We start from the raw sequence: 19,832 nt of genomic DNA on the forward strand, positions 1-19,832 counted from the left end.
TCTAGAATCCCTAGCTCAGAGGGACAAGGGAACAAACCAGAAGGCACATACCATTTTTTAAATTTTTATCAGGCCTCTACTCAGACCTCCTTAAATGTTGCCCACATTTAAGGAGTTATTTTATTTAAGAGATAAATACGTAGGAAAAAAACTTTTCATCACCACAATTTTTGCTTCTGCTCTGACTCATCAAAATAGGATGATTTTCTTTTTGCTTTCTCAAGAGGTATTCCACTTTTAAAAAGAGTAGTAGGAAAGAAAGTCATTTTAGCAGGGGTTTACTTTTTATATTGATAAAAGACTTACATTTTGATGGAACTGAGGTGTCCTCATCTTCTGTGCATATTTTTCTGCTTTCCTTCTTCATATATTTTTCTATTATTAAGAAAGCAATGAGAGGTATTATTTGGGGAAGTAATCCTAAGACACCATTTTTTGATAATTAACCATTTCTTCAAATGTGCAGGGGGACAACCTAACTAATTCTCAAATTCATACAGCCGTCTTTAGTCAATACTTTTTTTTTCTTTTTTGCGGTACGCGGGCCTCTCACCATTGTGGCCTCTCCCGTTGCGGAGCACAGGCTCCGGATGCGCAGGCTCAGCGGCCATGGCTCACGGGCCCAGCCGCTCCGTGGCATGTGGGATCTTCCCGGACCGGGGCACAAACCCGCGTCCCCTGCATCGGCAGACGGACTCTCAACCACTGAGCCACCAGGGAAGCCCTAGTCAATACTTAATACTGATTTTTCTCTTGACAGTATATCAATTTGAACACTGTATTGTGAGATATCTACAAAACTAGCTGTGAGAGCAGAGAGATAATTAGGTAGGTGGTAAAGTTTTTTGATAGTTTTGATTCTGTTGACCTTTGCAGAAAAAACATAAACATACCCTCATTCTAGGCAAATCCAGCTGACAATTAAGTGCATGTTTTTCTAAAGTTAATTTTTGACTTTGAGATCCTTGTAGTTCCACATATGGTTGTAAGAAATAATACAGAGAGATCCCAGATACCGTTTACCCAGTGTCCCCCAGTGGTGACATCCTTTTGAACTATAGTACAATATCACAAGCAGGATAGTGACATTGCTTCAATCAAGATTCAGAACATTCCTATCACCAAAGGAACATGGCTATAAAAGAGCATTTAAATAGATTTTGAGGTCTATCTCATCTCGAAATTCTTTAATACTAAGTATTCTTTCATCTGGATGAACTAACAATGCAATTTCTAGGAAAAATGATATGACTTGGGGTCAGTGACCCTGAATTCACTTCTCAGCTCTGTCACTGTAACTGGTTTCATCACATTTGGGGAGTCATAGCCTCATTGTGCTTTAGTTTATGGTTTTGTAGGGACTTGGTCTAAATCAGTGATTCTCAACTAGAATGAAAGTAAGGGATGTCTCCTCCTCTTATGGAGACTTGTCAGGATCTTGTGTTGGCAGGGTTCTCCAGACACAGCCCAACACCTTTCCCTCCATCCCTCCACTTCCTCCTCTGTCTCCCCCTCCACCTCCATCATATGCAGATGCTGATTTATGTTTGCCCCTGACTTCCAGGATTTCAACTCCCTCATCCTCCATGCAGAATTACTTATGAAATTGAATATGTTACAATTAAATAAGGTACTAGTGGCTGTAGATATACAGTTGACCAACACCTAATCTCAGGCACGTCTGAGCTATTTTTTGTCTTTAAAATAATGATTTAAAAAAAATCTACAAAGAACACTGAAAAGTTTTCCACTTTACAGCATCCAGCTCGTGACTCATAGGAGTGGAGGAAAATGTGCTCAACCTGTGAGCCAAGTTCAGAGGGGTGTCTGTGGAAGATCGCCTCCAAGAATAAGTGAGAGAAAGGGGACCTGAGGAAATGTAGTTCTTACCAGGGAATTTCCAACAGAAATTGAATCACTCAGATTGAGAACCTAAAGCAAATGAGCCCCTCATCAGGAGAATGTGACCCTGTCTGATGCCTATTTTTCAAAGACATTTTAGTATTTATAGTTTTTTTTTTTTAATTTTAGAAATAGGGAACTTTCTCTATAACTTTGATGTCCTATCTCCAAAACAGATTAATTGTAAACTTAGAGCATAAAAAGAAAGATACAGTGTTTTGGGGGTTTTTTGTGTGTGATTTTTTGCGTTACGCGGGCCTCTCACTGCTGTGGCCTCTCCCGTTGCGGAGCACAGGCTCCGGACGTGCAGGCTCAGCGGCCATGGTTCACGGGCCTAGCCGCTCTGCGGCATGTGGGATCTTCCCAGACCAGGGCACGAACCCGTGTCCTCTGCATCGGCAGGCGAACTGTCAACCCCTGCGCCACCAGGGAAGCCCACAGTGTGTTTTTATCATTATAATGGCTGTGTTAAATATTTCTTTCCAGGATTCAGCCTAGCTTACTAAACCTCCTTAGTTTTACACTTTGAGTTGGTCCTCTCTCCCTGAGTTTGGCAGATACAAGTTGCCAATATGGCTCCTTTCTATTTCTTTCCTTAAGAAGCCAAAACCTATGGATAAAAGAGAGAAAAAAACCCTTAGGGTTTCAAACTATACCTAACTCATATTGGAATGTTGAATAAAGAAATGAGTCTGAACTCAGAACTAAGGAGACAAGGAAAAGAAAAGGAAATAAAGTTTTGCTGTATCCCATTAGGGATGGTACATTACAGAAAAATTAAGGAATGCCAGAAACAATAACATAATCTCCAGAATGACAGCTCAATGAGATTTTTAGATCCACATTAGAATGAGCCAAGTCAGGGAGGTGAAGCCAGGAATGTGGAGGAGAGAAAAGTATTGGCCTGTGTGTCAGCCTTCAGGTTTAGAATAACTCAAAAGATATTAAAAAATCTGTATTTAGATACAGGATTGTTTGTGGCACCCTTGATTGAAACTTAAGAGCTCTCCAGAGCTAAGGGAAGGTGCTGTAAACCTGGACACCTGCTTTCAAGTAAGATCCTCTAATTCTAGAAGGCAAGTGACACAGCCGTCCTCAGAGATAAAATGCACGGAGGGAGATCTAAGTGGGGGGAGCCCCGGGGACTGGAAGGGCAGATCAGCTCTGGCTTGAGAGCATCCAGTGATGTCTCGGGAGAGGTGGAGGAAGATATACTCAATTTATGGGCAGCTTCAGAGTGGTGCATAAGGCAGATCATTTGGTTTTAATGACCCAGTGATACCACAGAGGACAGGAAGTGTAGCAGTTACCACCGATAGAAGGAACTGATTTGTATTAACCCATTGTCAGCATCGGATGCAAGAACCTGTGTGGTGCCAGCAGCTAAATCCTTCATAGTCTCAATCCCGAATGAGTGCCAGATTCAGGAGAGTTGGGGGTTATGGATATTTCTTTTAAAAATCCTGATCTATATAAAAATATATCAACCACATTCAACCATCTTCAGTATACCACTCTATAGTAATAAAATAGAAAAGGTAGTGTGGATCATTAACAGGGAGACGAGAAGCTACGAAGAACTGGTAAAATCTAAAATGTATTATCATGGACCTTTATTGTACTGGAGAAAAAAAACAAGCCAGCTCTTGGCTCCGGAGGGAGACACTATCTATTTTCCAAGGCTGCTCTCTACACAACACAGTTGAGGAGGTAAACAGGAGCAAAAAGGCAGGTATTACCTCTGGTCACGAGAAGCAAAGAAGTGCAAAGAGACCCATAAAGGATTATCTCCCAACAGTTAATAAATGTATTATTGTTATTATAGTTACTAAATACATTTTAAAACTATAAAAATAAATATATTATCATGACCAATATTTCATTAAAGGCTGAAACAAGATTGTTCTGGTATCATCTGTGGGAATTTTAGATGAGCTTATCTTATTTCAGATTGATAATGGATAGATGGATAGATGGATGGACGGATGGATGGATGGATGGATGCTAAAGGATTATGTGCACTGAAGGAAAATGTAATAGAGCACCATCCTATAAAGTCACTTGAAGTTATTCTGAAAGGAGAAAAGAACAGAGGAAAAACCGGAAACCACATATGGGATTCGCAAAGCTGAGCATGAGCCTGAACTCACTGGGAGGAGAGAGGGCTATTAAGGAGCTTGTCAAACTAGACAGATGATCCATTACCAGTGGAAACCGAGCAGCTCAAAACCATTAGCCAAGACTGTAATCCTCTCAGGCTGGGACCTGGCTCAGTGCCTGGAGAGACGATCAGGTCCACCTAGGAGCAGTTATTGCTTCTTACATGACGATCATGAGAACCTCACTGGGTCCAAACCACAAACTTTTCTTGTGAAAAATGGAGCAAATGGTTCAGGAGAATCCTAGCTGTAGCCAGCCTGCAGCTCCTGAGTACACAGAAGCCCTTTTCACAACAGTTGTAATTGTGCTGGACTTTTATTATCACAATGTGTGAATGAAAGACTTAATTTTAAAAAGAATTCATTACATGTATTTTGGAGAGGAGGAGAGCTGGTGTCATTGCTTTTATAAATGGTGTTTTTATGTGTTTTATGCCACCACTATGCCTGAATCATCGTGATCAGAGACAAACATAGGGACGTATTTAAGGGCACAGAATGAACACACACTGCCTGGGTTCGATTCTTAGCTCGACTTGCTTATTAGCTATGTGGCGTAGACAATTTACTTAATATTTGGAGGCTTCAGTTTCTTCACCCGTAAAATAGGGATAACAATAGCACTTACATCACAGAGTTGTTAAGTTCAAATGAGCTGTTATATGTAAAGCACTTTGACAGTGTCTGGCACATAGCAGGTACCACCACCCTAAACACGTCTTTCCCAGTCTTCATCACTTCCTTCTGTTATCCTCCGGGCTTAGTGTGGGTACGCATGTGCAGTAAAGTATCCACAGGCCTGGGGCAAAGATTGATACAGGGTGGTTATGTAGCTGCAGCAGCGGAAGAGGAGACATGGCTTCCCTAACACCCTGACCAGTTCTTACAAAGAAAATGGGAATTCACTTTGAATGTTACATAGGAAGGGAAATCCTGAAAGGGCAGAACAAAACTACCGATATTTTTTTATTGAAGGATAGTTGATTTATAATATTGTTAGTTTCAGGTGTACAGTAAAGTCATTTGGTTTTATCTGAAAGACATATAAAACATATACTATTACACATATAAGTGATATCATATAATATTTCTCTCTCTCTGTCTTACTTCACCTTAGTATGATAATCTCGAGGTCCATCCGTGTTGCTGCAAATAATATTTTTAATGAAAGAAAAAGAAGAGTGAATTGACTAAAATACATAGAAAATTAAAGCTAGAGCTAAGATATGTGGTCCTTCAGTGCTCATTATAATTTTCAAATACCTTGTGGCTTTTTCCACCTGTGCCACTCACCCCACCTGGAATGCTTTGCTCCATAACGAGTCTCCTTGAATTGACATTATACCCATCTTTCAAAGCATAGAATGAAACTGCTTTATTCCCAGCTACAAGGATTTACCAAAAGCTTCTTTTTATAAAGGTCCTTTTATTTTTATTTATTTTTTTAAATGTATGTTTATTATCAAGATTTATGCCGTGACTTGCAAACCTCAAGGCACTTTTTTTTTTCCCAAATTTATTATTTTTGGCTGTGTTGGGTCTTTGTTACTGTGTGCGGGCTCTCTCTAGTTGCAGAGAGCGGGGGCTACTCTTCGTTGCGGTGCGCGGGCTTCTCATTGTGGTGGCTTCTCTTGTTGCGGAGCACAGGCTCTAGGCACGCGGGCTTCAGTAGTTGTGGCTCATGGCCTCTGGTTGTGGCGCACAGGCTTAGCTGCTCCGCGGCATGTGGGATCTACCCGGACCAGGGCTCGAACCCATGTCCCCTGCATTGGCAGGCGGATTCTTAACCACTGCGCCACCAGGGAAGCCCCATACTTGCCTTACTTTTCTTATTAGACTGTAAACTCTTGAAGACAGAAATGCTGTTATCATGACCGTTTATTATTTTTAACCTTCACCTGTCTGCCTCCCTTCTGCCCAGTCCTGACCCCTTGTGTGGTATATGCACAAAATATATTTGTTGAGTTATGATCGAATCCCAAATCTACATATGCAAGGAGTTTCCCTCCCTCGTAAAACTCTCAGAAAATCATTTTCCAAGCCCCAGGAGACCAGTGAACTAAGAGTGACAGCTTTTCCACAATTATTTAAATTCCATATTAAGTTATTAAAATAATTGCCGCTTTAGGTGGTTAATCACTAAAGCAAAGTAAATATTCTCTTCTCTGTTAGATCAGTCTGGTTCTCTGTGAATTCTTGTTCCTGTTTTTATGATACTCCTGAACCCACAGCTTGTTGCTGGTTCATTTATTAAGCTTTTGAAATGTTGAATTACTCTGCATCGCATTTGTTCTTGTATTGTCTAGGCTCTAGCTGGCCTCCTAGGGTCGTCACACCATAATCTTAAACACAACATGTGCCTTGTGGTCCAGATGTTTTCCAAGAGGGATGCTGCAGCCAAGAAAAGCAAGATAGTATCTTGAATACCCAAAGGGATTGATATGACTGAAAAGGCAAGCATACAGCCAACTGTGTAGTTGTCCAAGAAACAGTGAGCCTATTCTTTGTACAGTTGGAGTTTTTGTGATCAAATAGTAGAATTCGAAAATATTTTTATGATAAGCTCTTTCGCGTCACAGATTCTCATAATATCTGCTTTTCTAGAATGGACTCGGCGTTTAGCAGTTGGTAGATAAATCTAGGATTATAGCAACAGCAAGAGAAACAAAAAAAAAAGGAAGCATTCATGGACTGAGTGTGTATTATTTCTGCATAAGTGTGACATGATAAAAATCACCTTTCCTAATATTTGCAACTGGCACACAGAATGAAGAAAGATTGGTTCTAGAACTGTAGACTGTTGCAACTGTGAATAAGCTGCTTTTCTTGTTACTTCTGTTTTTTCCGTGACAAAGTTTGCCTTTTGAATTTTTGAAATGAGCAGGAGTGCCTGCAATGGTGTGTTTTTCTTAAAGCTAAGTTCTGTCTTTTTGTGGTGAGGGCACCCTTTGGATTACCTACCTATTAATAAGAAACGATGTGGTAACATTACATCTGTATTTTCATTTCATTATCTTATGAAATGGTTCACATCTTTTTCATAACTGTTAATATAGTTCGTGGTCATGAGTAGCACACCTTAAAGCAGTGCGGGATCTCCTGTACGTGTCATGATAATGCCCTAGTCAAATTGAGTCCTACCTCTTGCCTCTGAAAATGTTTTGGCTTCCATTCTAATCTTAATAACTTGAATTGTATCATTTGTCTGGCCTGGCCCAGGAAAGGGGAACCAATGGGAAGCTGACTTAGTTCTGGGGTCTATCTAGGACTGTAGGTGTCTCTTAGGAAAAGTGGTCTGAGATGTCCATGCCCTTTCCTGAGCCTAACTTGTGTATATCCTCAACTTCAAGATCCTGGATGTAGCATGACCTTGAATGAGTAGGTCTCCAATAGAGCTAGCTACTCAATGCTGGTTTAGATCCCAGTGCTTCTGAAAAATTTGTTAAAGTATCTAAATCCTTGTTTTCGGCAAATGAAATCCTATGGCTTTGCTTTAAAACAGTAAAATCAGATTTCCTCTTGTTGAAGTAGTGATGGGACCCCAGGAAACCATAATTCCATTGGCCCCACGTGCACTTACCTTCTGCAGCAACCCTTGAGGTAACGTTAATGGCCCCTCAACTGACCCATCAAGGTGTGAAGACATCAGCTCTACTGCAGCCAGGCTGGACCTCCTTTATTTTCCAGTTTAATGTGGCCGGGCCATCCTGACCACGTGTGCAGTGAGGACAACACAGATCCAGAGGTCACAGTTTGCCAGGTGCCTCCAGCTCCCTTCCCAGGAGCACATGGGATGCTGTGTGGACACTCAGGACACTGCAGGGCACTCAACCCAACATTTTAAGCCCTGTTCAGTTTTCTCCGGCCTCTAAATCTCCGAGTCAGTAATAGTCTGCAAAGACCCAGGGACCCAAAGGATCAAAATCACCACCTGTAGGTCTCCTGGTGAAGATAAACTCCACAGGCATGTAAAGAAAGCAAGAGAGGTGCACACATGGCCTTTTTTTGCCTTTTGGACATCCATAGTAACCTTGAGCAGGGGACCCTTTATCAGGGATCTTGATACTTAGGCTGGGGTGGCCATCACAAAAGAAGGAGGAATTTGAGGTTATTTTATTTTTTTCTTAGATTCCTAGTAGGAGTATCTGACTACTATTTGAGAGATAGCCTTCTGAATGTTATGTGGAAATCTAGGGATTTTTGTCATTCTCTCTCTCCCTCTCTCCCCCTTCCCCTCTCCCTCACCTCCCTTTTTCCCTACCTCCTTCCCTCCCCGTCTTGTGTGTTAGCCATTTATTGAGCATAAACCCCTTTATTTCCCAAGCAAAGGACAGTCATAAACTTTGTTTTCACACAAGTCGAAAGGTGAAATGCAAATTAGCTTCATGCCTCTGCTCAGCCCTGTATTCCACGTCATTTCCCTCTATTGATAATATCCCCCCAAATATACCTATTGGCCCCAAGACTTCATTTCTCCAGCTTGCACCGGACACGCTGTTAAGAAACACAGAAACTGAGTATTGTCTGAGGAAAAGAGAATTTTAATTGCAGCCACCAATTTTTTTATATACTAGTGAATAAAGATATTTATTGTGACATGTTGAGCAATTCTTAAAAAGTGTTTATGTACTCTGGTTTAACTGATTAAAACTTTGGGAAAAGGTAGCTTTTAAGTAAGAAGATTATGCAAAAGTTAAATGTAGGAATAAGAGCAAAGTAGTTGTGGGAATTGTTGGTGTGATTCATTGGTAAAATTTGTATTTTTTCCTGCTAATTAGCTAATTTCTTGCATTCAAGTTTGGTGTGAAAGAGATAACTAGTGACATCCTTTTAGCTTTTTATATTAATAGTTGAGCTGCTTTCTCCCTTGATAATTAAAAGCAAATTAGATGTACCGTGTTTTCTCTGAAGAAAAAAATGATACTGAGTTTATCACATCATCATCTCCATAGCTAGCAGCAAAACACCTTTATTGATCATCCACTGTAAACACCGTACTGTTCTAATCCAAGACAAGCAAATAAATCAAGCTTTGAGGTTTATTTCCTATTCTTCCTACTTTATTTCCATAGCATAATTAACCTCCAAAGCCCAATTCTAATATGCATAGGATACTTGGCATACTATGAATACTTTAAGTATTTTCCAAATTCAATCAGGTAGTTGTTGTTTTTTTTTTTAAGTGCAGCTCTACCTATTACATACATCCACTATGAGAATTTAGCACAGTTGGCCCCTGGCAACAGACACAATGATTTATCCTGTGCAGCTATTTTCTAGGCTCTTGGATGCCAGCCAGTTGACTACTGGATCATGAGCGAGTCAGTTTCATTCAGCCTGTTAGCAAAGTCAATTTGTCCTGCAGCGCACGATTTTCTGTCATGTAGGGTCTTTGCCTGGCACGACTGTGACAAGCAGAGTCTCCCTGTTTCTTCATTTCTAAATTCCAACTGGGCTTTGGCCCCAGAAAGCTGGTCCAGGGAATCGAAGTCCCCTCGAAGGGAAGAAAGATGGTGTAATGAAAGCTTCCTGGAAAAATTAGTCAGACTCTGCAATTCACCAGTATTCCAAAGTGGGTCACAAAAATATCCATGTATTAATAAGTTGGCTTAATATTTGCATGTACAATGAACAACAGCATTTGCCTTTTGACTCCTTCAGGCCCAAGTCCTCTAAGTTGCAGAAAAGTAATGAACTGAATGTAATGGACTGAATAGCATTTGCTGGTCAACGTTGAGTCACAGTCTTGTGTTGAACAGTCAATGTGGCTCCTCATAAGAAATTCTGCCCAGTGCATGTGACGAGGGACCAAGACTGAGCAGAAGAGAGAAACACTCCTTCTTTACTTCCTCTCCTCCAAGATGGTCATGTATGGAATTTCCCTTTCAGGGGTCATTCCACTGACATCGAAGTCCAGTTAGGTATCTGGAGGGGAGTCAGCATCATACATGTCAGGGTTTTAAAATACAAGCAAATCATCACGGTCCTTATGGAGGAGAAACCTGTCACCCAATGCTTTTGCTGGTAGCTGCCTTGACTGCTTGTGAACAACCAGGAAATCATTTTTTTTTTCTTAAGGAGGATATTGGGGTGGGGCCTGTTTGCACATACCCATAACCTTAGAAGAGATTTCATTATGCAAAAAGCTACATTATGCAAAAAGAGGATTGTTTTAGCCAATGGCTCCAAGGACAGCCTAATTTGTCTTCTCTACAGGTCACTTATTTTTAAGTGGATATTTAAGTTCTCAAAGAATTCACACTCTTTCAGTGGCCCTGGCATCAGGAGTATAAGACAGAAGTGACGTGCTCTTCCTTTTTACCCAGCATTCCCTATTTCAGAAATCATCAGATGAAGGTGCTAAGTCTAAATATAACTACAAGATGTTGATTCCCTTTGGAGAAACTGTGGTTTCATGTATAGATTGCGTTGTTCATTTTCTTCTCTTTGATCCAGTAAAATCAAAATCTTGGGAACCATTGTGGAATAGGGAGAAGTGTTCCTGTGGATAAGAAAAGGTTTTGTTCCGTTACTCCTACATTACACTTGTTACAAGTATGTAAAAGACAGCAGAGCCACATAGACTTCTACGTTCATTTGTAAGAACAAGGGCTGACCCCTTTTCTCTTCGATTCATTTTTGAACACGATGCATCCCTCATGCTGGTCTGTTTTCCCCTTGCCTTTTGTTTCCTCCTGTCTGGATGGAGGACCAGGTTTTGGCTTAATTTCAGCTGTGCTTTCTTAGCCACTATGCATCGAGCACATTCTACCAGGTAGGGTCGAGTGTATTCTTTTCACTAAGGCTAGAGGGTCATAACTTAATCTTTTACTGCGCCTTTCACCGCTAGAATCTATCGGGTTAAAACTCACATTTAAAAAATACATGTCCTAGATTATATCCAACACTTGTTAGTATCAATTATTATCATAATTTTAAGTCCTAGCATGCAGATGTTCATCCTCAGACTTTGCCAATATTCATATGTCTGTTTTCTTCCCATAGACGAGTGTTCCAATTTCAGTGTGTTTTCTTTTCAAGAGTTTTCACTATGTAACTATTCTGACATTTCAGAGATTGTAGTATTCCTAATATTTAGTCTCATGAGGTGTTTCAGTGTTTAAAGTACTCTTTTTATTGGGGTTGTTTTTTTTTTTCTTGCTGACCCATCATTGCACTAGATCAGTTCCTTATTTTTCTTTGGAGCATGACTAATGGTAATAAAGTCTGAGCCCTGGTCTCATATTCCATATTTTAATTGTATAAAGCAACTCTGAAAACCCACACTGAGAAGATCCTGAGCCTAAATGAAATTAGGTCATGTCTCAAAGAAATCATCCTGCGAATCAAGCAAAATGTGTGGGTGTGTGCACATGTGAGCAAGAGAGAGAGAGGGAAAGAGAGGAGAGAGGGCATTCTAGCACACAGCCCATGATGCTAATAATATTTCTTCAGATGGCTCCTATTCAGTGGTCTTGTAGTAAAATGGAAGGAGCTTTGCAGTGTACGTAGTATTCTTGTTACAGATTAGGACCCTACAGCCTGGAGAGAATACGGTATTTGCCTGAAATCCCACAGCAGTGGTCAAGTGGAGCTAGAACCTGTCTCCCAGGATGCTCCTAACCCCATCCTCTTCACTTTAAGCCCCCTCAGCATGAGACCTGGAATACTGCCTAGCAGTCACCTGCTTAACTACTTATGATACAAAAAAGAGAGGGCAGGTGAAGTCTTAGCCTACTGGTCCATCTTGAGATTGTGAAATTCACCGGCGAGGATGGGAACTGAAGAGCTGCTCAACGAAACTGGAGAATGTCAGGGTATCTTTATCATGGTTTATGGGGAAATACAAACATGACTCAAAAGCAAAATAATGGTAAATAGAGACACCACAGAGCAGTCGGGGAAGAATTAGCTGCAGCAAATGTTCACTGGGGGATTGAAAAACAGAATTGTGGAAATCACAAATTGTCCAAGACCCAGTTTGAAGTTGGGTGACTACATAGTCACTGTGATATTGGGTGGTGGTGCTCCGCAGGGCCTGTGTGGGTCTCCAGATTCATGAAAGGCCACATGATCAGAAGTACCACCCCTTTTTGCTAATATTACCAAATAACATCTATTAAAACTCAGATGCTTACAAATGAGACTACTTAAATAATTGGAGGAAGCAAGATATGATCTATCCCATTATTATCAAAGTATAATATCCAAATAAGGCTGCGATCAAACAACTCAAAACAGTCCAAGAGTGAAGCAAAGGAATGTCCTCAGTATTTTAAGCCAGTGTCTGGAGGCTAAAAATCAGACTGACTCGTCAATGAGAGTGACCACAAAATTAGATGATTTTTGACCCCAAAAATGCATTGGCCTCCTTTCCAAGAGTATTTGCCAGTTTTCCATTTCTGTGTTTCCCCTCTTCACCTCCAGCCCCAGGAGGAAATGAGGATGGTTTTTTCAGTTGTTTTGTTTGAAAGAGAACTTTATGTCACTGAAGTATGATGGGAAGGAAACTGTTCTCATCAAAACCAACAGTCTCAGGGAGACCGGGAAAAGGAAGAGACCACTCCCGTCTTAGAAAAGCTTTCCCAGGGGCTTCCCTGGTGGCGCAGTGGTTGAGAGTCCGCCTGCCGATGCAGGGGACACGGGTTCGTGCCCCGGTCCGGGAAGATCCCACATGCCGCGGAGCGGCTGAGTCCGTGAGCCATGGCCGCTGAGCTTGCGCATCCGGAGCCTGTGCTCTGCAACGGGAGAGGCCACAACAGTGAGAGGCCCGCGTACCACACACACACACAAAAAGAAAAGCTTTCCCAGGGGTTGGATCGTATTGGATAATGTCATGAGCCTCCTCATTTTCAAAGTTCCTTAATTATCTCCTTAGAGAGGCAAAAAATATATAAGTGGTGGAAATCTACATTTCTTTTTCCTGAGTGAAAAAAAGGTATACTGCTCTTCAATTGAAAGCCCTCCTCAATTTCTCAAGTTGCTTTCCATCAACATTTAACTCCGTCAACAGCCATCTCTGGGCAAATAACAGAGTCTTGAAAATTATCATCATCTCAGAAATATTGATTATGTTAAGCGGCCTCAGATGTTTTCCTGCTTTTACCTATTCCTGTCTTTTAAAACTTTTTCACAGGTTCTCATAATTCTTTTCCAAGAACCTTAAATGCAACGTAATCAATCTTTAATGACTGTTTCATATGTCTGAGTCGTATACTGGATGCCAGTTAAGAGAGGAAAAGTTCTATCAACTGTAGGATTGCGTGGACGTTGCCTGCAATTCCATCTGGAGAACCGACTTTATTGTTGCATTAAACTTTAGAGCTGAAAGACCAAGTTCTTCATAGACGTGGATTGAAGTAGTATTATGTGTGCTGAACTTGAGTCAGTCTATTCTGTTGAAGAATGACTATGGCACACAAAGGAGACAGTCCTGGACTAGTCCTCAGTCTGAACTTGCTGTGCCTATAATTTTCATCATGATAATTCAGAGAAACTCTGAATTTAATTATTAAACGTTTCCTACTTTATATCCAGATTTTAACCGTTCATTTTTGACTTGAATGAATCAGAGGACTGCTTTGTGCTAAATAAGTACCTCTTTGATCTATAGATGAGAACTTGAGAAAGCTTTCTTATTGGCTGATAGGATGACATTGAACTACCCTCAACTGTCAAGACTCTTTCCTGGGGCTGATATAGTCCTCAGAATAATTGCACACTGTAGTAGAATTTCAACCGGTTACATGACTCACCAAAAAAGAGAGCTGATTACATTTAGAGCTGAAAAGCCAACCTATATATGTGTGTGTTGGAACTGGTTGGTATATAGCAATAGAAGACCAATCAAAAGACACGGCAATCAATTTAAAACTGTGTTACCCAAAATAAATTGCAGACGCTGATCTGATTTTCATAAATCAGGGGAGCACGGCACTGTTGCTTTTTATAACATCTGAATTATAGTTGAGGCTTATTACGAATTAGGAAAGCAAATTTCACTGCTGTCAGTGATACCTTGGTATAATATGGCACAATCTGTTAGACATCAATCTGTTGAAGAGATAGCAGTGACTTTCAATGAGTAAATGCCGAAGTAAAGGACATAGAATAAAAGTGCTTTTTTATATAGCATTCAAGGGACAGCTGGAAAATGAAAGACGGGTAGAAGGAGGGTCACATCAAGAAATACACATTGGTGATTCAACTGTAAGAAAAGTTCATTACAGGAGAGTTATGAGGGCAGACAGGATATTCTAGCTCTCCAGGGGCTGTGTAAGATGTGCCCACATTTGAGCAAGGGCACTGTAAACATAAGCACAGCTTTAAGATGGTGCAGTAGCAGCATACCTGTCTCTGACTGCACTAGAGAGAAAACCCAGATGGTAAAAAGTCTTAGGAATAAGGGGCCCATAAAAGAGCCCTGGGCATCTATAACAAGGGATAATGACAAAATAAAGACCTAGGAGGAGCTCAGCTGGAGACCCAGGTAAGGAAGGAAAACACACACACCCTACCCAACCCGCCTCAGTTTAATTCAGGATGGCCTTTGCATCCTCTATGGCTTATTCCACTTTCCCAAGGCTACTTGCAGAGGATTTCTATCCTGTCCTTTTTGGACCAAATCTATCATGGAGGTGAGATGATAAAACTTACTTGGGTTTGACTTTTCATATAATATTAAAATCTTAAGGCTAGGAGGGATTTCTGGAGGGCATTGAGTCTAACCACTACCTTCAGATAGAACTTCGCCTAGATAGACCAAGGAAATGCATTACCTACCTCATCCATTCTCAAATAAGGCATAAATCTTCCCGGAAGAAATTCCGCAACTGCCATTATAAATGCTTCCAGTGATAAAAACCCTAAAGCTAACTCACCCATTGTTACGTTGCCAAGTACATTTAACTATCTTAAATAAATGATATATGTTCTGTCTGTTTCATCCCTGTGAATTTCTCTTTGGGTTCCCACTTCATATGAGTGTGTGTGTCCCAGGGTCAATTAGTTTTGAGCCTATGTATGAGTAATTTTGCATAGATAAAGGCACTGTGCAAGTGAAACTCTGCCTTTAATTAATTAATCATTAAAAATGAAACTTGTCTACTTCCTCCTATTCTGTAGCTGACAGTGATGGAGGAGCCTGGTGGGCCCATGGTGGCACCAAAATGGAATCAGTAAATTAGAGCAGTTGTCAGACCCAGATTCTGATTAGTTAAACAGCTTGCCTGGGTTAGTGATTAATACAGTTGTAAAGAATAAAATCTGCTTTCCTAGAGAAGTCAGAAGAAGACCTTTCGGACCTAGATATTTTCATACTAAGTGAAGTAGGTCAGATGGAGAAAGACAAGTATCGTATGATGTCACTTATATGTGGAATCTAAAAAAATAATACTAATGAACTTATTTACAAAACAGAAATAGACTCACAGACATAGAAAACAAACTTATGGTTACCAAAGGGTGAGAGGTAGGGAGGGATAAATTAGTAGTTTGGGATTAACAGATACATACTACTATATATAAAATACATAAATGACAAGGACCTACTGTGTAGCACAGGGAACTATATTCAGTGTCTTGTAATAACCTATAAGGGAAAAGAATATATATATATATGCAACTGAATCACTTTGCTATACATCAGAAACTAACACAACATTGTAAATCAACTATACTTAAATTAAAAAATTAAGAAGGATAGCCTTAAATGTAATAGAGTTATGTGACAGTTGTCTGATTGTGTGAACCACCTTTGAACTTAGTCAAATGTAGACGTAATTTAATATTGGGACTTGGAAAAAGAATGGAAACATGGCTTCAAATGTAAGAAAAGAAATTTTTTGGCTTCTTTCGTTTTTTTTTTTGTTTTATGTCACCACATAAATGAGATTATTACAGCTTTTGAAATTATTCTTTTAGAATTTCTTGCCTTTTGTAGTCTGGAGCCATCTTTTCTCTGGAAACATGCTCATATTACTAGTGGCTCAAATTTTACTGTAATGTCAGTGTGGAAATCTTTATTTGGTAATACAGGGGTTTCGTTGTCAACAGGACAAAGATGTATTTAAGAAAATATTCAAATGTGCATATCTCCTGCTTAAGAGTTTAATAGTTCAAGGTATCAGAAAAGATTTTTTGCCAAAACTTCATTGTGATATGTCACAATGCCATAAGATCCACCCTTTTAAAGTGTACAACTCATTGCTTTTAGTATATTCGCAAAGTTGTGCGACCCATAACCGCTAATTTCAGAACATTTTCATCACCGCAAAACAAATCTCATAGTAGTTACTTCCCGTTTCCTCTTCCTCTTGCCCCTCAGCTAATCAGGATATTTTTGAAGCAGGTCTTCTCACTCGAGCTCTACATCTGCCTTTTGTGTTTGTAGCTAGCAAAAAATTTATTAATTCAACGCAATTGATTCCAAATATGTATTGGTATATATCATCTATTAGGTGGTTTTCCATTTCATTTTTAAAGAAGTGAGATAATGAACAATGGAATATTTTAATATGTATAACTGATGAAATAATTTAGCCATATTGTGAAGGAAATGAAGGAAAGAAAATGAATTCTTTTATCTAACTCAAAATTGACAAACAGAAAATCAAATTGTCTAGGTAGGTTAAAGGTAAATTCTCTTCAAGAGACAAAGTACCTTTGTCTCTTGAAGGTAAAGGTAAAGTACCTTTACCTTTCCATGTATGTACAAACTATTATACAAATTGTGTAACTATGTCAATAGAATTTAGATCAGAAGTACCTCTAAAAATCTGCAGTCCTTTTTATTTATTCAACAAATGCTCCCTTTTCACCACAAATACAATAAATCCTTCTTTTGTTCACCCCTGCTAATTGGTACGTTGGGTTAATCCTGCACATCGGCTAAAAGAATTGAGTTAATGTTCATCTCATCTTTGAAACCTGGGTGCACACCTAATACCAAAAATGGAAAAAAATGTTTGAATTCTTTTTCTTACTGTAAGAATAAAAGTAAGTTATAACCAAAAAAAAAAAAATCAGTAAGAAATGGATATTTAAGGAAAACATGTTGCACATTGATCAGAGACTGCCCACATGTAAAAAAATGACTCCAAGACATCAGTCTCAATTATTTCTCTCAGGAAGCTCATGGGAAAATGCTTGTGCTTCTGAAAAGCATGTCAGTCTAAGTTCAAATGTGTCTAATGGTCATCCATGAAATCATATGTGTATAGAAAATCAAGTGAACCTGCTTGAAACAACCTGTGTTTGGTCATTTGTTTTGGTAGAGATGAGTTTTCAGAGGAGAATGGATTTCTGGATATTATGGACGTCGGTAATGTTTTCGGTATTATTGTGAATTTTCATTTGCAAAACAGTCAGCTCTTGGAACTTGAGGGATGGAGGAATCAAGAAAAGGAGGTGAATGATAAGATTGCCGAGACTATTTTAATTGGTCTTACGGTCAGTCCTATTTTTGTTTTTTTCTTATGCTTTCCCTCTCCCCAATGGTTGGATTTTTCAACAGTAAGGCAAGCGAACATAAATATTAACACCTGTACCTTAAAAGTGCCAATTTGTTTGAGGGTGATGTTGATTTACTTGAAATGAATCAATAATTTAACTGGGTAGTATTTAATTATATGTGTTCTCTGTTTACAGAGATATTTTTGCATTTGGATTTCTTTAGGAATGGTGTTTATCTTGGTCAAAGGATGAGGGGGGATCAGAGATAATACAGGAAGACTGTAGAGGCATTCCCACCTCTCTAACCTTGTTGTCTGCCCCGGAAGCCTCACAGGAGTTTGAGCCAATTAGAGCCTGAACACAAACAATGCTGATCAGAGGCAGGATTGCACTGACCCCTTTGGAGTCTTCAAATTTTCTGTTTTCCTCCATTGTCCTATACTGGGGCTGAATACTCTCATAAATACTCCTAGAGATGAAACATCTTTTCATCTGTTTGGTTTCCCAAATGAGCTGAGAAACGCTTTGATCTCTTTTGTCCCATGATAGTGTAGAACTGTCCTGATGATCATTTTTTACATTTTTATTATTTTCACAAATATTTGACCTGGGCTATCATGCCATACTTAAAACTTATATGCAAAACAATACAATTATCCAGATGCCTTAGGCATTTCTAGTGAGATCTGAGACATCAAATCGAAAGTCAGAAAATCAATAACAGGATCAAATTAGTCTTTTTTTCCCCTAGTAGTAATAGGCCATTTAGCAAAAAAATTCTGTTCATGAAGGTGCATGCAAAGCTAACTTCTTGGTTTAGTGTTCTTAATTGGACACATGATACCAGTCTCTAAAAGAGTGGGAGGTGCAGGTAGTAGAAGAAATCTCTGAATTTTTCATCAGCTAGATATCATTTATATATCATTTATATATCTTTGAAGTAGCATTAGTACTTGGAATAAGAAAAAGAATTTTTCCTACCACATAAACACATATAAACAAATCTTATGTCTTATATAGAATTGACTATTGTATTATTTTCTCTTTAACTTCTACCTATTTTTCTTCTTCTAAAATAGTTTCTTTCAGGACTTTGGGGATTGACAGGGACTCTTCAGTAAGAGGCCATTCTGATTGCAATTTTTCCTGTCTTTTTTTGATAAGTTGATGGGTAAGGAAAATATAATTTATTTTCTTCTGGTTAGTCTACTCACAGGAAGGAAAATATAGAAACGAAAATCTGTTCTTGTACACAGGCTTCTATTAAAAAAAATAATAACAAAGCAAGCTATCTGGAACCAACACAGGAATATTTTGCCAAGAATTTGGAGTAAAAATATTCACACAACTTAAAGTTTGTGCTCTGGTCTTTAACTGGGGGACTTTTAAGACAATTGATGACTAAATACCTACTGTTCTCATTGAGCTAGTGATAGAACAAATTCAACCACTGGAAAAGCAAGGTCTCCTACAGGGACATGCTAGCCCCGTACAGTAGTGACTCCCGATAAAGATGGTCTTACTGTCACTGTCCCTCTGACTCCTTTGCGTATGCTGATTGCCATATGCTGATTAATTTCAGATACCATCAGCGAAAATGGAATATGCTGAACAAGCACTTTTAAACTAATGGCTCTTTATAGACCAGAGCTGTGGCCCTTGAGTGACAAAGAATGATTTCGAGGAAATGAGTTCATTTAACAAATTGCCAGTTGCCCACCAGCCATCTTAACAGAGGAATGATATATGCAAGGTGGGCTAAAAAGAAGGTTTTCCTTAACTTTTTCTTTCCTATTCTCCATCTCTCTGGGGAGGCACTACAGGTGGCAGGGAGGGGGTACATATTAAAATAAAAAGTCTGACAAACTGGTGCGTTTTTATGGCGATTTGTTGAGCTGGATTGAATGAATTTAGAATTGAATCTTCAAAATGATTATTTCTTTTTTTTAAGGGTCTGTTTAGAATCTGGCTATTTTCCTTTGAGGAGCATCAATACTTTCAGGCTGAAGTCTCCTAAGGTTGACTAAATTGTATAAACAGCTTTGCAGAAGACACAAGGAGGTTTTGTATAACGGACTAGAAGATGAACCTCCATGTCACATAGACAAAGTTAGAAACAAGTCCTTACATATTTTATGATGAGACAGCGTAATAAACAAGCAAACAAAAGGAGGAGTTCAAAATCTGTATTAAAAGGCAAGGTCTGATTTCCCAAAGCTCAGACCAGTTTATGACTTGAGAAAAGTGCATAAATGCTGCTTGTGTCTTTGTACAATGATTATTTCATGCTTTATTTTGCCACTACTGTCATGAAATTAG

General features: G+C 39.4%; 1 protein-coding gene across 11 annotated transcripts in view; it reads left to right on the top strand.

Annotated features, from left to right (window-relative positions):
- NRG1 (neuregulin 1) overlaps positions 1-19,832 on the top strand; it is a 1,033,559-nt gene that overhangs the window by 955,306 nt on the left and 58,421 nt on the right. The gene's annotated exons all lie outside the window — the stretch shown is intronic.

This window comes from Mesoplodon densirostris, chromosome 20 (genome assembly GCF_025265405.1).
Source record: "Mesoplodon densirostris isolate mMesDen1 chromosome 20, mMesDen1 primary haplotype, whole genome shotgun sequence".
NCBI classification, from domain to species: Eukaryota; Metazoa; Chordata; class Mammalia; order Artiodactyla; family Ziphiidae; genus Mesoplodon; species Mesoplodon densirostris.